This window comes from Lithobates pipiens, unplaced genomic scaffold, assembly GCF_037356315.1.
Source record: "Lithobates pipiens isolate NorthernLeopardFrog02 unplaced genomic scaffold, aLitPip1_a1.2 Scaffold_23, whole genome shotgun sequence".
NCBI lineage: Eukaryota > Metazoa > Chordata > Amphibia > Anura > Ranidae > Lithobates > Lithobates pipiens.
In genome coordinates, this window is record NW_027507785.1 from 259,187,363 (window position 1) to 259,211,966 (window position 24,604).

The window sequence follows — 24,604 nt, forward strand, 5'->3', positions numbered from 1 at the left end:
AAGATTTAACATCTTTAATGAGTACAAAGCACAAACGGTGTTTAGTTCTTGTATCCTCTGTTTGCTTTGTGACCTCTAGCGTGCTCAAACGTTCTACTCTTAGAATGAACGTAGGGCTTGGTGTGACTGTGTGGAGTACCAGGTGCCTTTCCAAAGTGTCTGCACATGTCCCTTGCGAGGACCTGAAAGCAGAACAGTATTTGGCCTTTGGGGGCAGCAAGAGCCAACTGATTAAATGTCAAGATTTGTGCACCAGTTTTAAGAATTCTTCTGCGTGCTCCGGACAATTTAAGCGCACACATCTTGAGTTTGGGGATATCTTGAATTCTGACATGATCTGTGATGCATCCAACCACCACAGCAGTTTTGCTTTCACGTCCAGAAAGCTTCATCTTGCGAATCAAATGGGAGAGAGAATGGAGTGGTCTGTTGGTGCGGTTCAACCAGAAGTCTTAGGTAGATATCCTGACTTTTGGGCTATTTTCGTCGCACTTTGCAGTCTTTGTTGTAATGGATATGATGGCGGCTTTTGCAGCAGCAGCTTCTCGGGAAGGAAAGGAGGAGATATTTTCAATACCTATAGGTAAGACTTATTATAGGCTTACCTATAGGTAAAAGTTGCAATAACAAAAAGAAGAAGAAGTTGTGACTTTATATGAGGCCATGACCATCCGGTATACAGGTCTCCATCCCTATTTATATGGAAGCATTAAAGGGAAGAGGGGGGAAAACAAGGGACATTGGAACTTTATATGAAGCACACCACTCAGGTAGGATGAGACATTCGATAAATATTGTATATATTATTAAATAGGTGGCAATAATGGGCGTATTACAGTAATTGATAAAAATTTTATTGGATCAATAATTTGATACAATGCACATAAAACATCATAAAATAATGTACAATTCATAACATAATAGGCAATGTATCGTATAGTAAAATAAGTATCAACAATATACCCAAAATATGCACAAATATATAATAATAATAAAAAATTATTTAAGAACAAAAATTGAATGACCAAATAAAACCCATAGTGTACACATGGATACTATGATATGGCACCAAATATATAAGCTCAACGCATTTCATGGAGTAGTATCCACTCATCAGGAACAGCCAATCTGGGAGTGCATGTAATCAGGGCTGGACTTACCATTGGGCTTGACTGGGCTCAAGCCCATGGGCCCCACCCAAAATGGGGCCCCATGGGCCCTGCCGAGATACATAGCCGTGTGTACTCGGCTCCACTCCACTCACAGTCATGCTCAGTCCCGCCCTATGATGGACATAACACAGGGACTGGGCATGACTGTGAGCTGAGCCAAGTACACTTGGCTACTCTCGGCTCCGCTCGGGACTGCGAGAGGACCCGAGAGCTGCCGAAAGGACCCGAGAGCCGCCGAGATACACAGGACTCTGTATCTCGGTGGCGCCATTTTTAAACTTCAAGACTGCAATGACAAGGCTGCAAATGACACTGGGGCAAGGCTGCAAATGACAAGGCTACACTGACAAGGCTGTAAATGACACTGGACAAGGCTGCAGATGGATGGCCAAGGCTGCAGATGGACACTGATCAGGCTGCATTGATGGACATTTAAATGTAAGTTTTTTCCTTAACTGGTTCCCGACCAGCGCACGCCGATGTACATCGGCAGAATGGCACGGGCAGGCAAATGGGCGTACCTGTAAGTCCCTTTAAATTTGCCGCTCTGCCATCGCGTGCCGGTCGGGAACCCCCGTGAGTCCGGTCGTCTCACGGGGCGGCTGAATGGAGAAATGCCGTTGTAAACAGCATTTCCCCATTCTGCCTAGCAACTAGTGATGCTGATCTCTGCTCCATGTGATTGGAGCAGAGATCAGTGTTCACTAAATGAAAGCCCAGCCCCCCACAGTTAGTAACACACCCCGAGGAACACTTAACCCCTACATTGCCACCCACTGGTTAACCCCTTCACTGCCAGTGTCATTTACACAGGAATCACTGCATTTATATAGCAGAGATTGCTGTATAAATGACAATGGTCCCAAAAATGTGCCAAAAATATCTGATGTGTCCGCCATAATGTCGCAGTCACAATAAAAATCCCTGATCGCCGCCATTACTAGTAAAAAAAAATTATTATGCCATAAAACTATCCCTATTTTGTAAACGCTATAACTTTTGCGCAAACCAATCAATAATCGCTTATTGCAATTTTTTTTACCAAAAATATGTAGAAGAATACATATCGGCCTAAACTGAGGGAAAAATTTGTTTTTTTATCTATTTTTGGGGGATATTTATTATAACAAAAAGTAAAAAATAATGCGTTTTTTTTCAAAATTGTCACTCTATTTTTGTTTATAGCGCAAAAAATAAAAACCACAGGGGTGATCAAATACCACCAAAAGAAAGCTCTATTTGTCGTAAAAAAGTAAGTCAATTTTGTTTGGGAACCGCGTCGCACTACCGCGCAATTGTCAGTTAAAGCGAATCGCAAAAAGTGGTCTGGTCTTTGACCAGCAAAATGGTCCGGTCTGTAAGTGGTTAAACTTCCCTCCTAAAAGTTTTTTTCCTTAAAAATCCCTCCTAAACTTGGGGTGCGTGTTATATGCCGGTGCGTGCTATATGCCAATAAATATGGTAATGTATAGAAGGTAGGGCCCGAAAATGACTAAAGCCCAGGGGCCCCTATCACCCTAAGTCCTGCCCTGCCTGTAATAGATTGTGAATGTATAATTAATTGATGGTCATAAATTAACACAGGAAGAGAGGGAACACCACATATGGTCCTAGCTCTCTTACCTGTGGGTATCTAATAGAAATGTAGGATAACATGTATAGTAGACATATGGTGGAGGACATTGGGGGATGAGAAAACAATAACAATATAATCATCCCCTTTTAAGACACTCCCACTATTAGGCCCAATGTGGACATGCCCAGCATTCAGTGCATAGTGCACCACATAACTCATGTCCTCTTGTTTTCCAGGACTTTTATATTCCTAGAGATGCTCACATTCTCTTATAAATATTGTTATACTTTTTTAATTGCTTTAATATCTATTTTTTAAGATCCTAATAGGAGTTTTTGTCATGTTATAGGTTGTGCTTCATCAGTTAATTATCAATGTTTTGTCTATAACAAAATTACTCATGAGTTGGCCAGAGGCGACTCTAGTCTTTGTGAGGCCTTAGGCAAAACCTAGACATGAGGCCCCACTCATGCCCATAATGAGAAAAACAAATCAAGGGATTTGTCCGTGGGCTGCGTGTCAGGTCTTCCCTTAATAACAGATGAATCATCATCTGTCAAGGAGGTTCCCCCGCTGACAGCTGAATGTAAAATAAAAACATCGCCAGCAATAAAAAAATAAAAAATGGCACAGGGTTCCCCCCAATCCATACCAGGCCCTTTTGCCAAAATGTAACCACAGGCTAGGAAAGGGGAGGGGGATGAGCCATACCAGGCCACACGCCCTCAACAAGGGTTGTTGATGGGGACCAGGGCCTCTTCCCCACAACCCAGGCCGGTGGTTGTGGGGGTCTGTTGGCAGGGTTTTTATTCATTCAACTGACAGCTGATGACTCATTTGTTGTTAAGGATGTGGTGGTCAGCTTCCTGGTCTGCTCCTTAACAAGCAGCTATTCGCTGCTTGTTAAGGACTCTGGTGGCCCCACTCCTGAGTGAGACAGGGCTCTTAACAGTGTCTGAGCAGAGCAGCATTATGGTTCCTGTCCCTGAAAACTGGAGTAATGTGTTAGGAAAATTAGGCTGCTGTGAGGCCCCTGTGAGCATGAGGCCTTAGGCAACCGCCTATTTTGCCTAATTAAAGAGCCACCTCTGGAGTTGGCAACACTGACTTATAGGTATACATGGCTCCCAACTGTCCCTGATTTCGAAGGACTGACCCTGTTTTGGAACTAAGTCCCCCTGTCCCCTTTTCCTCCTCATTTGTCCCTCATTTTGGTCTGATCTATATAATTGTATATTAAATGCACTATTTATCTTTCAAAAAGTATTTCCCAGTTTTAAACCTTTCATTCAATTTCTAAATTGCTGCATTTGTAAGTTTAAAAAGCAGAATAAAGAAATAGTAGTGGTAAAAAAAGCACTTATGGGTTTAACTAATCATGTTTAGTGTAATTTTCCTTTAACCACTTCAATACCAGGCACTTAAACACCTTCCTGCCCAGACCAATTTTGAGCTTTCAGCGCTGTCGCATTTTGAATGACAATTGCGCGGTCCTGCTGCACTGTACACAAATGATATTTTTATCATTTTTTTCCCACAAATAGAGCTTTCTTTTGGTGATAATTGATCACCTATACGGTTTTTATTTTTTGCTAAACAAATAAAAAATACCGAACATTTTGAAAAAAAATATGTTTTTTTTTGTTTGAGTTTCAAAACTTTGTAAATAAGTACGTTTTCTCCTTCACTGATGGGCACTGATGGGGCTACACTGATGGACACTGATAAGGCGGCACTGATGGGCACCAATGAGGTGGCACCAATCAAGTGGCACTAATGAGGTGGCATTGATGGACACTGATATGTGGCATTGATGGGTGGCACTGATGGGCAACATGGATGGGCACTGATAGGTGGCACAAATTGGCACTGATAGCTGGCACGGATTGGCATGGATGGGCGGCATGGATGGGTATAGATAGGCGGTACAGATGGGCATGGATAGGCGGCACAGATGGGCATGCATAGGCGGCACAGATGGGCATGGATTGGCACTGATAGCTGGCACAGATGGGCACTGATAGGCGGCACAGGTGGGCACTGATAGGCGGCATTGTATTACATTATACTGTACTAATGGATGCCAATCAGTGCCAAACAATAATGCATGCCAATCAGTGATGCCCATTGTGGGCACTGATTGGCATCCATTATGAGCACTGATTGGCATCCATTGTGGGCACTGACTGGCATCCCTGGTGGTCTAGGGAGGATTACCTTGTGCTGGGCATCCCTGGTGGTCTAGTGACATCCCTGGCGGTCCAGTGTGGGCATCCTCGGGGGAGCTGCGCTGATAATCAATCAGCACAGACCCCCCCTGTCAGAGGAGCAGCCGATTGGCTCTCCTCTACTCGCGTCTGACAGACGCGAATGAGGAAAAGCCGATCACCGGCTTTTCCTATTTACACTGTGATCAGCCGTGATTGGACACGGCTGATCACGTGGTAAAGAGTCTCCGGCGGAGACTCTTTGCCGAGATCGTAGTTGCGGGGTGTCAGACTGACACCCCGCAACAACGATCGCCGCGATGTGCGCCCCGGGGGCGCTCAGCGGCTCACAATCCTGATCACGTCATGTGACGTCCAGTCAGGATTTTGAAACCACTATGCCGTCGTGTATCTGCTATAGGGCGGGTGGCAAGTGGTTACCACTTCAGATCCGCGCTATTGCCAAATGACGGCATTAGCGCGGACCTACATTTCCAGGACTACGTCTATTGACGTCGTCCTGGTTACGAGCGGCCTGCGCGCCCCCTGAGGGGCGCGCGCGGCGCGCTCTGTGATCGGCGAGTCCGTGAGACTCGCCTGATCACCGATCCGTGTAAGGGGTCGATCCCGACCCCTTATCACGTGATCAGCTGTCAGCCAATGACAGCTGATCATGTGATAGAACGGAGCCGGCAATCGGCTATTATTCCTCCTCGCGCTGACAGCGCGAGGAGAGAAAAAAAAAGCCGATCACCGGCGGCCGTGATCGGGACATCAGTCCTGATCACGGCCATCAATACAAGGGACCACCTGCCACCTGCCTGTGCCCACCTGCCTCCCGCAGTGCCATCCTGAAGTAAAATAAAAGAAAAAGTAAGTGCCCCCCGTCAGTGCCCCCTGTCAGTGCCCATAGTGCCCACAGTGCCACCCACAGTGCCACCCACAGTGCCACCCACAGTGCCACCCCACAGTGCCACCCACAGTGCCACCCAATCTGCCTCAAAGGTGCTGCACCCCAGTGCCGCCCATCAGTGCCCAGCAGTGCCGCCCATCAGTGCCCAGCAGTGCCGCCCATCAGTGCCCAGCAGTGCCACCTATCAGAGCCACCTATCAGTGCCACCTATCAGTGCCCATCAGTCCCATCTATCTGTGGTACCTATCAGTGCCCATCCGTGCCACCCATCCGTGCCACTTATCCGTGCCACCCATCCGTGCCATCTTATCTGTGCCCATCTTTGTCCATCAGTGCCGCCTTATCTGTGCCCATCGGTGCCGCCTTATCTGTGCCTATTAGTGCCGCCTTAACTATGCCTATCAGTGCCCACCAGTGCAGCCCATCAGTGCCCACCAATGCAGCCCATCAGTGCCCACCAATGCAGCCCATCAGTGCCCACCAATGCAGCCTATCAGTGCTGCCTAATCAGCGCACTTCAATGAAGGAGAAAAATGACCCGTTTGCAAAATTTTATAACAAACTATTAAAACATGATTTATTTTTATTTTTTTTTGCATCTTTTTTTGTTTGTTTAGCAAAAAATAAAACTCCGAGCTGTAACTAAATACCACCAAAAGAAAGCTCTATTTGTGGGAAAAAAATGATAAAAATTTCATTTGGGTACAGTGTTGTATGCCCGCGCAATTGTCACTCAAAGTGCATCAGCGCTGAAAGCTGAAAATTGGTCTGGGACTGAGGGGTGTTTAAGTGCCCAGTAAGCAAGTGGTTAAGTAGGCGTGGCAGGGTGTGTGTCTTATGCCTATATACGTTTGCTAATATATCTCGCTCATTCCATCTCAGAAAGTTGGGAAGTATGGGTATACATGACTAGCAGATGGTTGTGCTGGCTTCACCAGAATATTTCATAGGAGATCTCCTCTGTGTCCGCTCTGGATGGTGGGCCATGATGCATGCATATGTTTATAGTTACATAGTAGGTAAGGTTGACTGATGACAATAGTCCATGCATTGTGTAGGTGTTCGTGTGTCAGTGTCGATAATCATTTCCCATATCGCTGTATGTTGTGTTGACTAAGATGCCTGTCCAAGAGTCTCTTAAAAATCTCAATACTCCCTGCTGACACCACCAATTGAGGAAGAGAGTTCCACATCCTTATCGCCCTGATAGTGAAAAACCCCCTTTGCAGCGTAACCATTTGCAAGCCACTGTATAATAAAATGACAGGGGTGGGGTGGCACTCTCGTTCTGGGACAACACCCAGGGCCATCTTTAAGGCAGGGCAAAAGGGGCAGTTGCCCTGGTCCCTGTCATTGTTGTGGGGCCCAAAGCAGCTGCCTCCTACTTGCCAATTTTCCCAGTTTAAATTCCCTTGTGCCTTGAGGTTTTAGTCCTGTGCTGTGTCCTGATATCTCAGGGTAAAGTGCTGCTACTAATGCTGCTACTAATGCTGCTCAGCTCTGCCCTATTGTTGTGTAACTCACCTGCAGACCCTGTGTTTACATGTAAATAAACAGCATTCATATGTAAATAGCCACTGCATTACTAAGTAAATAGCTGCGGCTGGCAGCATTGATATGTAAATAAAGGTGACATTCATATGTGTATCATGCTCCCCTGCAATGAGTATTACTATACAGTAATCTCTAGCAACCAATTAGCATGCAGAAATCATATGCTGTAACCTATAGCAACTAATTAGTGAGCCGTAATGTGTGCTGTAACCTCTAGCATCCAGTCATTAAGCAGTAATGATATGCGGTAACCACTGGCAACCAATCACAATTGCTGCCTGATCTGATACAGGAAACTGATTTTAAGTCCAGCTGCTATTTATTGTATGTCTCAGAGCAGGTGGAGAGTGAAATTGCATGGGGCGGCCCCAAGAAAATGTTTACCCATGGTCCAATCAATATTAAAGATGGCCCTGACAACACCATATGGCAGCGCCCAAGAACGGCTGCTCTCGTCCGCCTGCAGGGGCCCGCAGTGCGGCGATCACAGCCGTACCATATTCCTAGGACACAGAGTGACCCCGATCTCAGTAAAGAACCGATGACGTGGCTCTTTACCCATGTGATCAGCTGTGATCAATCACAGCTGGTTACATGTAAACAAGGAAGTGCCATTTATTGGCTCTCCTTGCCTCACACTGACAGAGTGTGAGGTGAGGAGAGCGGATCAGTGGCATCTCCTCGCAGGGGACACTGTACAGGTAATCAGGGCATTGTTACAGTACAGCCCCAGCGGTGTCCATCAGTGACATCAATCAGTGCCCATTAGTGATGCCAGTCAGTGCTGCCTTAAAGTGCCTGCTCAACAGTGCCACCCATCTGTGCCGCCTATACATGCCACCTATCATTTCATTGCTCACCAGTGCCGTCTGTCAGTGCCCATCAGTGCCACCTATTGGTGTCCAGCAGTGCTGCCTATCAGTGCTCATTCAGTGCTGCATATCAGTGTCACCTATCAGTGCTCATCATTGTGGCATATTAGTGCTTCCTCATCAGTGCTGCCCCATCAGTGTCCTTCAGTGCTGCCTCATCAGTGCCCATCAGTGCAGCCTATCAGTGCCCATTATGCTGCCTCAATAGCGCTCATCAGTGAAGGAGAAAGATTACTTATTATTTTATTATTAATATTTACTGACAAAAACTAGGAAAAAACTTTTTTTTTTTCTTTTTTTTTAGCAAAAAAAATCAACCCAGTGGTGATTAAATACCACCAAAATAAAGCTCTATTTGTGTGAAAAAAAATTATAGAAATTTAATTTGAGTACAGTGTTGCGTGACCGCTCAATTGTCATTCAAATTGTGACAGTGCTGAAAGCTGGAAATCGGCCTGATTAGGAAGGGGGTAAAAGTGCCCAGTAGGCAAGTGGTTAAGGTTAAACCGCTTTTCCCTCCAGTCTCATTGTGTGGCCCATATCCTCTTGCACTCCCTGAGACTGAATGGTTTTTTCCTACGCTGCGATCACCACTGAGGTATTTGTATATATCGCTATCATGTCTCCTCTCAAGCATCTCTTCTCAAGGGAGAATACATTTAGTACTTGTAGTCATTCCCCATAATCAGGGCCGGATTAACATAGGGGCTATTGGAGCTGCAGCTCCAGGCCCCTTTCTCAAGATAGGCCCATTTGCCCAAAAAAAAAAAAATCAAAAAAAAAAAATGGTTAAAATATGGGGCTGCTATCATCTATGGTTCTGGAGATACGGGGCTCCTTGCACAGCCTGTCAGAAGCTACATACAGAGCGGCATTATAGATACAAGCTGGAACACTCTGCAGCAGACTGAGAGGATGAACTCTCTCTTGTATATTACTTATGATAATTAACCCCTTGGCAACCAGGCCCATTCTGAGACTTCTCTTCTACATGTAAAAATCATCATTTTTTTATGCTAGAAAATTACTCAGAACCCTCAGGGTCCGTTCACACAGGGGCAACACGACTTGTAGACGACTTGAGTCAGGCAACTTGGACACGACTTGAGTTGAGATCACAGCGTGACTTGGGACGACTTCAACATGACTTGTGATGACTTCAAGTCGCCCCAGGCCAGGCACTTTTGCCGCTGCCAATCAGAGAATGAGCTCTCAAGAGGGCACTCCACGCCAAATTTATGAATAAAAATTTGGCGTGGGTTCCCCCTCCGAGAGCATACCAGGCCCTTAGGTCTGGTATGAATATTAAGGGGAACCCCCTACGCCAAAAAAAAACGGCGTGGGGGTCCCCCCCAGATCCATACCAGACCCTTATCCGAGCACGCTACCCGGCCGGCCAGGAAAGGGGGTGGGGACGAGCGGGCGGCCCCCGCCCCCTCCTGAGCCATACCAGGCTGCGTGCCCTCAACATGGGGGGGTGCCTTGGGGGAGGGGGGCGTGCGGCCCCCCCACCCCAAAGCACCTTGTCCCCATGTTGATGAGGACAAGGGCCTCTTCCCGACAACCCTGGCCGTTGGTTGTCGGGGTCTGCGGGCGGGGGGCTTATCGGAATCCGTGAGCCCCCTTTAATAAGGGGGCCCCCGGATCCCGGCCCCCCACCCTATGTGAATGAGTATGGGGTACAATGTACCCCTACCCATTCACCTGTGAAATAAAGTACAAAAAAAACACAACACAGGGTTAAAATATTTTATTGCACAGCTCCGGGGGTCTTCCGTCTTCGGGGGTCTTCTCGCCGGACTACTCCGCTATCTTCTTGTAGCTCTTTTGCTAGCGGAGGAGTCCAGCTTTCTTCCTCGCCGCCGGCCTCTTCTTCCGACTTCGGGGGTCTTGTCCCCCTCTTCGGTTCTTATGCCGGGCCACCGCGCCTTCTTATAGCTCTTTTAGAGGCGGTGGCCCGGTCTTCTGTCGCCGCCGCCGCCGCCCGTTCTTCTTCTTCTTCTTCTTCTCCAGGAGATGTTGACACGACGATCTCTCCGGCCACAATGCCAGGGACGCGCTCCGCTGCCACTTATATAGGGACAATGGGGCGGTGTCACATGGCTTTATGTCACATGGGTTGGTCACATGGGTTGATGTCACATGGGGACTATGACATCGTAAGGGGGCGGGGTCACCATGTGACCAACCCATGTGACATAAAGCCATGTGACACCGCCCCATTGTCCCTATATAAGTGGCAGCGGAGCGCGTCCCTGGCATTGTGGCCGGAGAGAGCGTCGTGTCAACATCTCCTGGAGAAGAAGAAGGAGAAGAAGAAGAAGAAGAACGGGCGGCGGCGGCGACAGAAGACCGGGCCACCGCCTCTAAAAGAGCTATAAGAAGGCGCGGTGGCCCGGCAGAAGAACCGAAGAGGGGGACAAGACCCCCGAAGTCGGGAGAAGAGGCCGGCGGCGAGGAAGAAAGCCGGACTCCTCCGCTAGCAAAAGAGCTACAAGAAGATAGCGGAGGAGTCCGGCGAGAAGACCCACGAAGACGGAAGAACCCCGGAGCTGTGCAATAAAATATTTTAACCCTGTGTTGTGTTTTTTTTGGTACTTTTATTTTACAGGTGAATGGGTAGGGGTACATTGTACCCCATACTCATTCACATAGGGTGGGGGGCCGGTATCCAGGGGCCACCTTATTAAAGGGGGCTCCCGGATTCCGATAAGCCCCCCGCCCGCAGACCCCGACAACCAACGGCCAGGGTTGTCGGGAAGAGGCCCTTGTTCTCATCAACATGGGGACAAGGTGCTTTGGGGTGGGGGGGCCGCGCGGCCCCCCCTTCCCCAAGGCACCCCCCATGTTGAGGGCACGCGGCCTGGTACGGCTCAGGAGGGGGGGGGGGCCGCCCGCTCGTCCCCACCCCCTTTCCTGGCCAGCCGGGTAGCGTGCTCGGATAAGGGTCTGGTATGGATCTGGGGGGGACCCCCACGCCATTTTTTCGGCGTAGGGAGTTCCCCTCGGAATTCATACCAGACCTAAGGGCCTGGTATGCTCTCGGAGGGGGGACCCACGCCAAATTTTTTTCATAAATTTGGCGTGGAGTGCCCTCTTGAGAGCTGATAATTCTGTCAGAGTCGCCTCCGTATAAACGGAGATCCGACTTGGAGGCGACCTCCATTGAAATCAATGGGTACCGGTCGCCTACAAGTCGGATTCAAGTAGTACAGGAACCTTTTCTGAAGTCGGAGCGACTTCAGTAGCGTGCATTAAGACGGCTCTCATTCACTTACATTGCTTTTTAAATGTTGTCCGACCTGAGGCGACTAGCGGGCGACCTGAAGTCGGATCGGAGTTGCCCCTGTGTGAACGGGCCCTCAAGCATTATATATTGTTTTAGCCGACACCCTATGGAATAAAATGGTGGTATTTGCAACTTTTTATGTTGGAAAGAAACTGTTTCATTCATTAAAAAAAACACTAAAGTTATCACGATTTTTTGTTGTGTATTAAGCCATGCTTTACATTTTTTTTACAGGTTACATGTTTAGAGTTACAGAGGAGGTCTAGTGCTAGAATTATTGCTCTCGCTCTAATGATCTTGGTGTATGTAACCTGTGTGTATCTGGCTCTGATACTAACCAGTGCCTACACAGGGACTGACTAGTATCTCTCCCCAGCCTGTCCCCACACACCCTCTCACCTGCTGCCCTGTGAATGGGGCAATCACTCCCGCAGTGTTATTGTGTTCTTCCAGTGAATACAATGATTAGTGTTGCTAACTATAGCTGGCAGCACTGATTGTTTTGGGGAAAACCTGACAGGCTGGTTGCACTCAAGTCGGTTAATAGGTAGACTTGTGTAAAACCAGCTAGCCCATACATAGATCGACTATGGCTGGTCTCTGCTTAATTGGTGTATTTTCAATCCATGTATGGCCCGCTTAACCACTACGCAGTCCCTAAACATCCTTCCACAAACCTTTACATTTTTCCTTCCCAGATTACTTCATCCTCCTCTCCTATATATAGTGCACACTGTCATACTCTCCACACTTCTCTCCTATACATAGTGCCCACTGTCATACTCTCCACACTTCTCTCCTATACATAGTGCCCACTGTCATACTCTCCACACTTCTCTCCTATACATAGTGCCCACTGTCATACTCTCCACACTTCTCTCCTGTACATACTGCTCACTGTCATACCCTCCACACTTCTCTACTATACATAACGCCCGCTGTCATATCCTACACACTCCTCACCTGTACATAGTGCCCGCTGTCATACACTTCTCTCCTGTACATAGTGTCCACTGTCGTACCCTTCACACTCCTCTCATATACAGTGCCCACCAACATACCCTCCATACTCCTCTCCTATACATAGTGCCCACCGCCATACCCTCCATACTCCTCTCCTATACATAGTGCCCACCGCTATACCCTCCATACTCCTCTCCTGTACATACTACTCACTGTCATACCCTCCACACTCCTCTCCTATACATAGTGCCCACTGTCATACCTCCAACACTTCTCTCCTATACATAGTGCCCACTGCCATACCTCCAACACTTCTCTCCTATACATAGTGCCCACTGTCATACCCTCCATACTCCTCTCCTGTACATACTACTCACTATCATACCCTCCATACTCCTCTCATATACATAGTGCCCACTGTCATACCTCCAACACTTCTCTCCTATACATAGTGCCCACTGTCATACTCTCCACACTTCTCTCCTATACATAGTGCCCACTGTCATACTCTCCACACTTCTCTCCTATACATAGTGCCCACTGTCATACTCTCCACACTTCTCTCCTATACATAGTTCCCACTGTCATACTCTCCACACTTCTCTCCTGTACATACTGCTCACTGTCATACTGTTAGGAATTTCCCTTGTGATCAGTAAAAACTCCGGGTGTTCTGAGAAGCAGGAAAATTTATTTCTGATGTGGCCCACAACAGAGAGACATGCTTACAGGACGAAAGCTGAAGAAAAATGTCTGCCAAAAAGACTGTGTCCCGCCTTCACATAACCCATAAGAATAACATCTCTATGCTTCTATTGGCTGAGGAAACATAAATTAAGTTGTCATGGTACGAACTGGTACCTTTATTCTTTTAGCTATGTTTCCTGTACATTCTTAGGCTATCATATTTAGTTAAATCTAATGATTCTACAACTTACTATGGAGTTAATTAAGACAAAACAATACAATGAGTTAATACAATAATGTGCTCAGAAGTAAGCTTTTTAACAAATCAGTCTCAGGACTATTGTTTTTCTAATAGTCACACAATAAACATTTAAAACTTTTCTAACATTCCCTCCTCTTTGTGTGACTATTTTATCTCAACACATTTCGATGAAAGTCCCTGTGTTATACACTTTCGGACTGTATGTCATTAAGTTGAGCTTCAATGTCCACATAGGTCTCCTCAGAGGTAGAGAGGGTTTGATACATTGTTCTTGAGACTGCAGTTTCAATGAGTTTTTGTGAAAGTCCTCGAATACAGGGAATGCAGCAGCATCCGCAAGTAACCAAAACGGCCAAAGCCACAGCGATTGAGATCAAACATGATGTGATAAATCCAGTCCATTTACCGAACCATCCTTCAAGCCAAGTTGTGAATGGATCATTAATACCTGAGTTTTCCGCCAATTCATTCGATAGCGCAGTCAGTCCTTCCAAGGCTCTGGTCACGATTCTTCCAGGAGCTGTATTGTTGGGGATAAAGGTACAACACATGCTACCAAACATTTTGCATACCCCTCCTCTTTCAGCTAAGACCATATCTAAAGCCATTCGGTTCTGCCAGGCCATTAGAGATGTGGGGGCCAACTGTTCTGCTAGGCCCTTCACAGCATCCCTAGTATAGTTTACAAATCGTTGTTGGTTATAATATATATAATTAATCCAGTCAACATTTTTATTTATAGTCACCCACCAGAAGAGACTCAAACCCAGCTGTCACCTATTCCTGGCTTTAAACTCGTCCGGCACCCCGCGAGGAAACCCCAATCTCATCTATGTAGATCTGAGAGTCAAATGACCCCAAGGGAGAGGTGTCCCTACGATACTGTCGGTGACTCTTAGTCCAAGGGTATTCTGACAGGATTCTCAGGGGCATAGCCAGCTGGACCATAGCGCAATCCCCTTGGGCATTGGCCGGTAGTCTAGCTCGCAGTTTCTTATCCCCACACATCCACCAGACATCAGCTCTCTGAATGTCATGTCCAACCCAGTCACCGTTGTCCGTGTTAATCCTCTCCACACAGTAGTCATCAGGTAGTGACCCAAGATCCACCGAGCTACGGTTCCCTGGGAGTGCAAAACAAGTAAAGTTGCCCGGATAAGCGGTAACCGCTGGAGGTATCTGAGGTCTCTGTACTGGGGGAAACAACAAACTCAATGTGTGACGAGTAGAATTTATTTCAGGTTTATAGCTCTTATTATACAATTGCAACATACATTTTAAACCTTCTGGATCTGTATTGTGATCTAGAGGAAAAGGAACTGTTGCTAAATGTGGTCTGGCTCCGGCACAAACTAAACAGTTTTCCTTTTTCAGAGTTCTAACCGTGTACCTCAACCTTTCTAACCACTCATTTTTTCTTGGTAGCCCGTCTCCAAAGCTATGGCATCTTCTATTGTTAGGTTAGTGAATCTTATAGTTATACTCAGAACTTCTATTTTAGTATGGCCTACTTCTTTCCCTTCTGAGTCTACCTTTTCCTGTTGTTTAATTTTATTAGGTAGTAATACCTCAAGGAAAAATGTTCCTGAGGGGTCAGTTCCTGACACCCATGCTCCCATGGAATACAACCGCTGATCTTCCTTCCTCGGCTCCTTTAATGTTATTAATAGTTGGTTACAGTTCTTACTATTTGTGCAGGGGGAGTTGGCCGCTTTTGTGATTACGAGTCTCTCCTTTATACCACTCTTTTTAGCCCCTGGTTGATTATACCCCCAATCTTGATGCACTGTAGTCCACAGGGCCTGATCCCATGCTTGACATCCTGCCTTATTCCAGAGCCAGCAGATATATTTATCTGCCCATAGAAGTCCTCTAGCCCCAGTTGTATCCCCACAATCTGCAATCTGACAGAAGTCTACCAGTATAGTGCTAGTTATTCCCTCTATAAAGGTTAGATTTAATGCTTTTCCTGTTCTTTCCCAATCCAAAGGTTCCTCTACTCTTCCATAGCGCCTACCCCCTCTTATGGATGCCTCTCCTAGAGTCACCAGTAACCCAAGGATAATTACTGTCCCTTTCATCCTAACCAGCTACAGAGTTCCAGCGGATAGGATAGGGGAGTTGGAAGGGGAGGGAGACTTCACCGGTTTGAGACAAGTCCCACCTTGTGTGAGACCTCCCTTTGTAGCCGGACTTTCTGGACCTCTTGTAGCCAACTGGCCCTACTCTGCCTGTAAAACGTTTTTACAATGGGACTGGTGAATCCAGGTAGACCTCTCTGCAATCCTTATCACAGTAGGGGTAGTTAAAAGGACTTTGAAAGGACCATCCCACCATGGGGAGTTACCACTGTTTTTTTTCTTATTACTTTTTATTGAGACCCAATCTCCCACATGCACCTTTTCATCTTCTTTTGGGGGTGTGATATACATACTGGTCACAGCTACTAGTAGGCAATACATCCAATTATTTTTACCTATTTCTTCCATAACTTTTCTCAGTTTGCTTTTTAGAATGCCATTATGTCTTTCTACCAATCCAGCTGATTGGGAATGATAGGCACAATGGTATTTCCCTTTAATTCTCATCACTTCTATCAAATGTTGTATATTTTTTAATTACAAAATGGGGTCCATTATCACTGTAAATCCTTTCAGGGATTCCAAATCTAGGAATAATATCTCTTAGTAATGCTTTGGCTACAGTCTGTGCATCTGCACTTCCTGTCGGGAATATCTCCACCCATTTGGCCAGGGTGCCTGGGTACCAAACAATATTTCTTCCTTTCACATATGTCTAATTCAATAAAATCCATGCAAATGTGTTGGAATGGATATTGTGGTGTAGGGAACTTCCCTTTCTGTGGTCTTATACCTCCCTGAGCATTGTGTCTTGCACATATAAGACATTGAGAGCAAAAAGTTTTTTTAGTAATTTGTGAATCCATAGGCTGTACATACTTTATTTAACATCTCAGTCATCCCCCTGTTTGACACATGCGTTACTCCATGTGTCAATACTGCTGCATACCTAAATAAAGATTTTGGTAATACCAGTTTCCCTTCAGGTGATGTGTAAATATCATCAATTATTGTGCAACCCTTTGTTTTCCAATATTGTTTTCCCCAGGGGGGGGCATTTTGCTGCATATCAGTAAGGACTGTATGATCTATCACTATGATTTCTCGTCATTATTTTATGTGCAGCTTCATCTGCCCTTTTATTTCCCTTTGAGATGGGGTCCATATATATTGTGTGTGCTTGACATTTACAGATTGCAAGCTTTTTTGGTAACTGTATTGCATCTAGGAGTTCTAAAATGAAGTCCGTATGTGAAATTGGTTTACCACTGGAGGTGACCATCCCCCTGTTTTTCCATTGTTGTGCAAAAACATGCACTGTTGAAAAGGCATATTGACTGTCAGTGTATATGGTTACAGATTTTCCTTCTGACAGTATACATGCTCTTGTCAATGCTACAAGTTCTGCAACTTGTGCTGAATAATGTTTTGGTAGTGGCCCCGCTTCCAAAATCTCATCCTGTGTCACTACTGCATATCCTGTTGCATTTGTGCCATCTGGATTTTTCTTACTAGAACCATCAACAAAAAGTATCATGTCAGGGTTAGATAATGGTACATCTTTCAGATCACTTCGTGGCAGTACCTTTTCAGCGATGGCAACAGTGCAGTCATGTTTATACCCGTCAGTAGGAAGTGGTAGTAGCATGGATGGGTTTAATGTAGTACAGCTCTGTATTGTTAAGTGAGGTTGTGTCAAGAGTATTGTCATACAGGAAAGGTGTCGTGCTGGGCTCAAATGTGATATTCTTTTGCTGTAACAGGATAACAAACACTGCATGTGGTACCTTTTCAGTTAGTAAAGTTGAATAAAGACACCAGTCCATCCGGTTCAGCCTGAGTGAGTGTCTAGCCTCTACCCCTGTACACCCACATCATTCTCCACCCCCAAGGATCCAACGTCCCCATTCATATATCAGGGCCAAACCGGGACAGAAGCCAATCAACCCACCTGCATGTCTCCGGAGTGCGGGAGGAAACCAGAGCACCCGGAGGAAATCCACGCAGGCACAGGGAGTACATGCAAACTCCAGGCAGGCAGCGTCATGATTGGGATTCGAACCAGTGACCCCCTTCACTGCTAGGCGAGAGTGCTAACCACTACACCGCTGATGCTACCAGTGCTTGTACACAGGGTGGAAGTACTCTCGTTGCACTGTCTATTTCTGTAGAGTAATCCTTCCTCTATGAGACCCCTCTGGTTCTGCCTCAGCAGTGTACTCTTCTGCATCCTCCTCTCAATCATCTCCTTGCATAAGAACCTTTACTTTCACATTCTTTTTTGCTTTTGCTTTCAAATACTTCTCAGAATGCTTAGCATATTGTAACACATCTAAAACTGATGCAGTTCGGTAAGTAACCATGTTTTTAACAATGTAATCCTTATGATCCTGTTTCAATCCATTTAAAAAAGCAATCTTTAGCTGTTGCTGATATGCACTATTCACATCTTCAGCTTCGGGGGAGCCCGGAGAACACTCTAAAAATCTCTCGTAATTTATTTAGGTAGTCACTGACACTTTCTTTGTCTTCTTGTACTGTCATATTTATTTATTTTTTTGCCAATCAGTCCGTTGTACCCATCTAGGCTGGCATCTGTTCAGTAGGGCAGTCAACCTGTTTCCTAAGTCTGGGCTTTCTGGAGGCAATGGATCCCCCCGTCCCTGTGCATTTTCTGGGGCGCAGGGGTATTCCTCACCGTCCTCCACACCATACCTAATAGGAGGTTTACTTAGTCTCTTGGCTCCTGCTGGGGCACCTAGTACATGAGTTATGGCGTCAGTTAATGTTTCAAGGATCGATCTGTTCATCTCCAGGACTGAACTACTGTCTGGAGAGATTGAGGAAGTGGAATTGGGGTTTTGTTCAGAGGCGGTTCCTTTGACAGGGGTGGATGTCACAGGGAAGGTGTTACTCTGGGCAGTTACTTGCACCTGAGGGGGAGGACCATTATAGGGAGGTGGTCTCTGGGTGTAGCAGATGAGATCATCCTCTTTGTCCACTAGGGGCAATTGGGCTTGGCATTTTTCCTTTTTTCTTTTTCCTTCTACCCTAATTTTAGCATGCTGAAGCCAATACGCCGCCATTTTTAACCCATACCTTTTTTGAACTTTGGGTCCTGACATTTTAAACTTATCCACAGGGCCCCAAAATAGAACTTTCTTTATTTTTAATTTTTTTTAGTATTCTGATTCAGAACTTAGCCTTTTGACTTATAAATGTACCCAAATATAAACAGCATTGCATCATTAACACTTCACAGTTGAAAGTCTATGAATTCTAAAAATAACTCCAATCCAATATAAATATTTACTTTAAGACTATTTTTCAAACTCTTTTTCCCACCAAAAGTCCTAATATTTTCACAGATGCACAAATTAACCTCTGTCAGGCAATCTGCATTTTCTTGTTTCTGAGAAACAGCTTCTTGACCTTCATAGCAATGAAAACATCCTCAGCCTTTTTTTCATTTCTTTTCACATTCATCAAGCCACCCGATAATTCTACAACATTCTATTTACTCCAAAATGCCATCTACCTTCTTTTTCTTTTATGCTAAGTTTCAATATTTACAATATAACCCTTCTGTATTGTCATAGCTAATCAAGGGTTAACTTTTACAACTTCTTTGCAGAAACCATCCTTCCATGAGGGGAGGGGGAGGGGGAGTGCAGTGCTTAGGTGAAGAATGATTTCTTATCTGCTTAGAAATATGCAGCACAAAAAACATGTCAATACAAGAGAAATAACATCAGCACTCCCCACACTATCAAGAGAATCAAAAAGGGTTAAACATGAACAAAGATAAGTAAACACACACAGAAAAAAGATAGCCTTGCGATCTTTGTAGATCACTTAACTAAACAGCGCTTAAAATAGTCAGGCATTCAACCTCTGACATTCGGTATACCTCAAATCTTTTTGTTATCTGTCCGGACAGCGGGCGACGTAATTTTTTACCTTAGACAACGTCCCCAAGTGTCTCTGTCTACGAGCACTGGATCATCTAGATATTATACGATCAATACCAATGTCGGCAATTACAACACATTAAACCAGAAGCAAGAGAAAGAGAAGAAAAACTCAGAAAGAATTAAGAATAATTTAAATTATCTTACCTCTCAAACACCTGGACTGGATCACACAAGGTTCGGAAACAGACAGTGGAATTCAGATCTGTGGCCCCGCCCCTTTTTCACCAAATAACATTGATTGGGGGGACTTGTAAGCGTTCGGTGAGCTTCAAAGTCCAATACTCACCAAAGTGTTGTCGGGCCGTCTGATCTGAAAACCAGCGTGTTGCTCCCGGCTCGAAAGACCAAAAATGTTAGGAATTTCCCTTGTGATCAGTAAAAACTCCGGGTGTTCTGAGAAGCAGGAAAATTTATTTCTGATGTGGCCCACAACAGAGAGACATGCTTACAGGACGAAAGCTGAAGAAAAATGTCTGCCAAAAAGACTGTGTCCCGCCTTCACATAACCCATAAGAATAACATCTCTATGCTTCTATTGGCTGAGGAAACATAAATTAAGTTGTCATGGTACGAACTGGTACCTTTATTCTTTTAGCTATGTTTCCTGTACATTCTTAGGCTATCATATTTAGTTAAATCTAATGATTCTACAACTTACTATGGAGTTAATTAAGACAAAACAATACAATGAGTTAATACAATAATGTGCTCAGAAGTAAGCTTTTTAACAAATCAGTCTCAGGACTATTGTTTTTCTAATAGTCACACAATAAACATTTAAAACTTTTCTAACACATACCCTCCACACTTCTCTCCTATACATAACGCCCGCTGTCATATCCTACACACTCCTCACCTGTACATAGTGCCCGCTGTCATACACTTCTCTCCTGTACATAGTGTCCACTGTCGTACCCTTCACACTCCTCTCCTATACAGTGCCCACCGACATACCCTCCATACTCCTCTCCTATACATAGTGCCCACCGCCATACCCTCCATACCCCTCTCCTATACATAGTGCCCACCGCTATACCCTCCATACTCCTCTCCTGTACATACTACTCACTGTCATACCCTCCACACTCTTCTCCTATACATAGTGCCCACTGTCATACCTCCAACACTTCTCTCCTATACATAGTGCCCACTGCCATACCTCCAACACTTCTCTCCTATACATAGTGCCCACTGTCATACCCTCCACACTCCTCTCCTGTACATACTACTCACTATCATACCCTCCATACTCCTCTCATATACATAGTGCCCACTGTCATACCTCCAACACTTCTCTCCTATACATAGTGCCCACTGTCATACCCTCCACTCCTGTACATACTACTAACTTTCATACCCTCCATACTCCTCTCCTATACATAGTGCCCACCGTCATACCCTCCCTCCACACTCCTCTCCTGTAATTACTGCTTACTGTCCTACTCTCCTGTACATAGTGCCCACTGTCATACCCTCCACACTCTTCTCTTATACATAGTGCCCAATTTCATACCCTCTACACTCCTCTGCTGTGCATACTGCCCACTGTCTTACCCTTCACACTCCTCTCCTGTACATAGTGCCTTCTGCCATACCCTCTGCACTCCTCTCATGTACATAGGGCCCACTGTTAGACCCTCCACATATCTCTCCCTCACCTGCACATACTTCCCACTTTTATACCATCCACACTCCTCCCCTATGCCTCTTACCCACAAAAACTGTTCTTTAAAATTATATGTTAAAATGATATGTTAAAATTATATGTTCCTCAATGTTACCGGCTCTAGAATGGGCACTTTTGTCAGTTCAACTAAAGGAAATCTCACAGTCCTCATATTTGTTCTGCCCCATTATTAGTACTTCTTTTATTTTGTAATTACTATTGTGATGTATAGAGGAACATGGGGGATGTCAGCTACTCTAAATATAGCACTTGTAAAAAAAAGCGTCCCTGAAAATATTTTTGAAATGTTGACAACCATGTACTTAGGCACTGCCCAAGGGCCACAGGGTCAGTAGGGAGCCCCATGAGAGGCTCTGGTGATAGTAAAGCGGTAGTAAACTTTTCTAACATTACTACTTTTTAGAGGCCCTGGGGAGGTTATGTCATAATGTAGAAGTATGCACAGCATATTACCACATTAGGGTACACTTAAATTGTCAGACTGAGCCCTCCAGTGCTGTGCTGTGATCAGTCCGGCGGGGCCCGGGCACTTCCATCTTCACCCGGTCTTCCTTCTGGGTTCTGTGCCTTTCATCATTTGCCTTGGCCAGGCTGCGTTGATGTCATTCCCTCTTTCTCCCATCCCCCCTTTCTCTCTCATCCTCCCTCCCTTACCCCTCACACCTCTTTCATCCCCTTTCTCTCTCTCTCTCTTCCTCCCTCTCTCTCTTTAATTTAATTTGTTATAACAAAAAATAGTTAGCATTTTTATTTATTTATTGTTTATAAAAGGCCCCATCAAAATCCTCAGCACCAGGCCCATGATGTTCTTAATCTGGCCCTGCCCATAATTGAGGTCCCCCAGTCCCCTTATTCATTTTGTTGCCCTTCTCTGAACTCTCTCTAGCTCCAGCAAATTCTTTCTGAGGACTGGTGACCAGAACTGGACTGAATACTCCAGATGTATCCTAACAAGAGTTTTATAAAGTGGCAGGATTATAGTTTTATCTCTCAAGTATATCCCCCTTATTATGCATGCTAATATTCTGCCGGCTTTACTGGCTGCAGCTTGACATTGCATGCTATTGCTCATTCTGTCTTCTGCTAGCACGCCCAGATCCTTCTCCATCCTTGATTTCCACCAGAGGTTCTCCCCCTAGTGAGTAGTTTGCATTTATGATTTTAGCCCCCAAGTGCATTACTTTACATTTCTCCACATTAAACCTCATTTGCCATGTAGTTTCCCACCTAATTATTTTAATCGGGTCTTCCTGTACAATTTCTATATCCTGATTTATGGCGTTCGTAATGTGGGTGGGTTTTCAATGAGTGAGAGTATTGACTGTGAACCTAGGGACCATTCAATCTGTGAATGGCAGGTGGAACTGTAAGATGAGTGGTGTGTCCATGGTCCCCTGGAAATTGTTTACCATTAGCAATTGTCCAAGTGAGATTGGTGAAAGGACAAGCAGATATAAAGCTACAAAGCACATATCTGGAAAACAGACCCACACACCATGATGTGGAAATCTCTCTGGAATCTGTCTCATCATATAAGCCTTGTTGTACATTTTGTATTACACATCAGCTCATTCTGTAAGTCATACTATAAATACATTTCCTATCCTGCACTGTCCCACATTGTGCAACATGCAATACAATCCCAATTTTACACTACCACGTTCTATATACTGCTATGTATAAGTTATATTTCATGACAACCATGTCACACCTTTCAATGGTAAATACACACCAGAACCCAGCCACTAAATTGCGAGGTAAAGAGTCAGTTGAACTCCTCTCAATGCTCCTCCGACCTGTTTTGCCCCACCTATGGGGCAGAAAAAGGCCCCCCCCCCCAATTTTTTTTAAGCCAGCAGCTAAAAATACTGTAGCTGCTGAATTTTAATATTAGGACATTTACCTGTCCAGGCATCAAGCGGTGTCCTCACCTGAGCCAATTTTTTAATAGGATATTGGGTGCTTGAGCCATCCTGACTAAGGGAGACAGAACACAGACCCCCCTGCTACCTGAGGGCCTGCCACCTTTCCAGGCACCACGCTTAATGACTGGCTGCTGTATCGTCTTCCTTCACTCGGTTGCCCATAGCAACTACACTACTCTTCTTGTCTTGCCGAGTTAACCCTTTGTAGTAGTGTTACTCATACCCCATAGTGCTAATACAGACCCTAGTTCTTTGAAACACACAGAACCAACTCGCACCCCTCTGAATAAATTCAGATCAGGCTTAGAACAGTTAACATGACTTTACTGTTGAAATGCAGCATTATAATACAGCAAGAACAATGTCCTTTCCCTAATCCTAACTAGGGATGAGCTTCGTGTTCGAGTCGAACGTACGTTCGACTCGAACATTGGCCGTTCAGGCGTTCGGCGAATTCCGAACGTTTGGGCCGTTCGCAGCAAAATTCGTGTGGCCCACAATGCACTGCGATGGCGCAGTGCATTGCTGGCTCATGATTGGCCAAGCATGCACTGTGACCCCGCATGCTTGGCCAATCGCAGCGCCAGCAGCGAGGAGAGCCATGATTGGCCACGGGCGTCCTGCCTGTGGCCAATCATAGCTCAGGCTGTGTAGTGCACGCCCCACACTATATAAGGCACCTTTGAGGCGGCCTCGTGTAGTGTGTTGGCATCTGAAGCAGTGGGTGTTCTGTGTACCTTCAACAATGAAGGAATGAAGGTGTACAATTAGGTGTGTCACAGCCAAGTGCTTCCGGGCACTCTGCTAGCAGTACACCCACGTCCGATTATAGCAGGCAAATGTCCCTGCCCCAGCTGCTGGACCGGCGAAAGAAGTTCACTCCCAGCCATCCACATGCCCAGCGGTTGAATGCTAGCTTGGCTAAATTGCTAGCACTTCAACTGCTGCCTTTTCAGTTGGTAGACTCGGCCCCCTTCCGTGAGTTTGTACAATGTGCGGTTCCTCAGTGGCAGGTCCCCAAACGCCACTTTTTCTCACGGAAGGCGATTCCGGCTCTCTACCGGCATGTGGAAGGCAATGTCCTTGCCTCGCTGGACAGGGCGGTCAGCGGTAAGGTGCATATTACCGCTGACTCGTGGTCCAGCAGGCATGGACAGGGGCGTTACCTGTCTTTCACGGCCCATTGGGTCACTCTTCTGGCTGCTGGGAAGGATGCAGGACAAGGTGCAGTAGTGTTGGAGGTTGTTCCGCCACCACGCCTCCAAAATGCTACTATTGGTTGTGACACACCTCTCTCCTCCACCCCCTCCTCTTCTTCTTCCTCCATGGCCTCTTCCAGTGCTCTGTCCTCAGAACCAGCGGTGCTCCGTAGGCGTTCCAGGGGCTACGCAAGTACGCAGGCAAAACGATGCCATGCCGTGCTTGCGCTGGTTTGTTTGGGG

At 45.8% G+C, this 24,604-nt stretch overlaps 1 pseudogene; it reads right to left on the minus strand.

Moving 5' to 3' along the window:
* Positions 1 to 41: 41 nt before the first annotated feature.
* On the minus strand, positions 42 to 23,209 carry LOC143927141 (large ribosomal subunit protein eL18B pseudogene; annotated as a pseudogene).
* Positions 23,210 to 24,604: the final 1,395 nt, after the last annotated feature.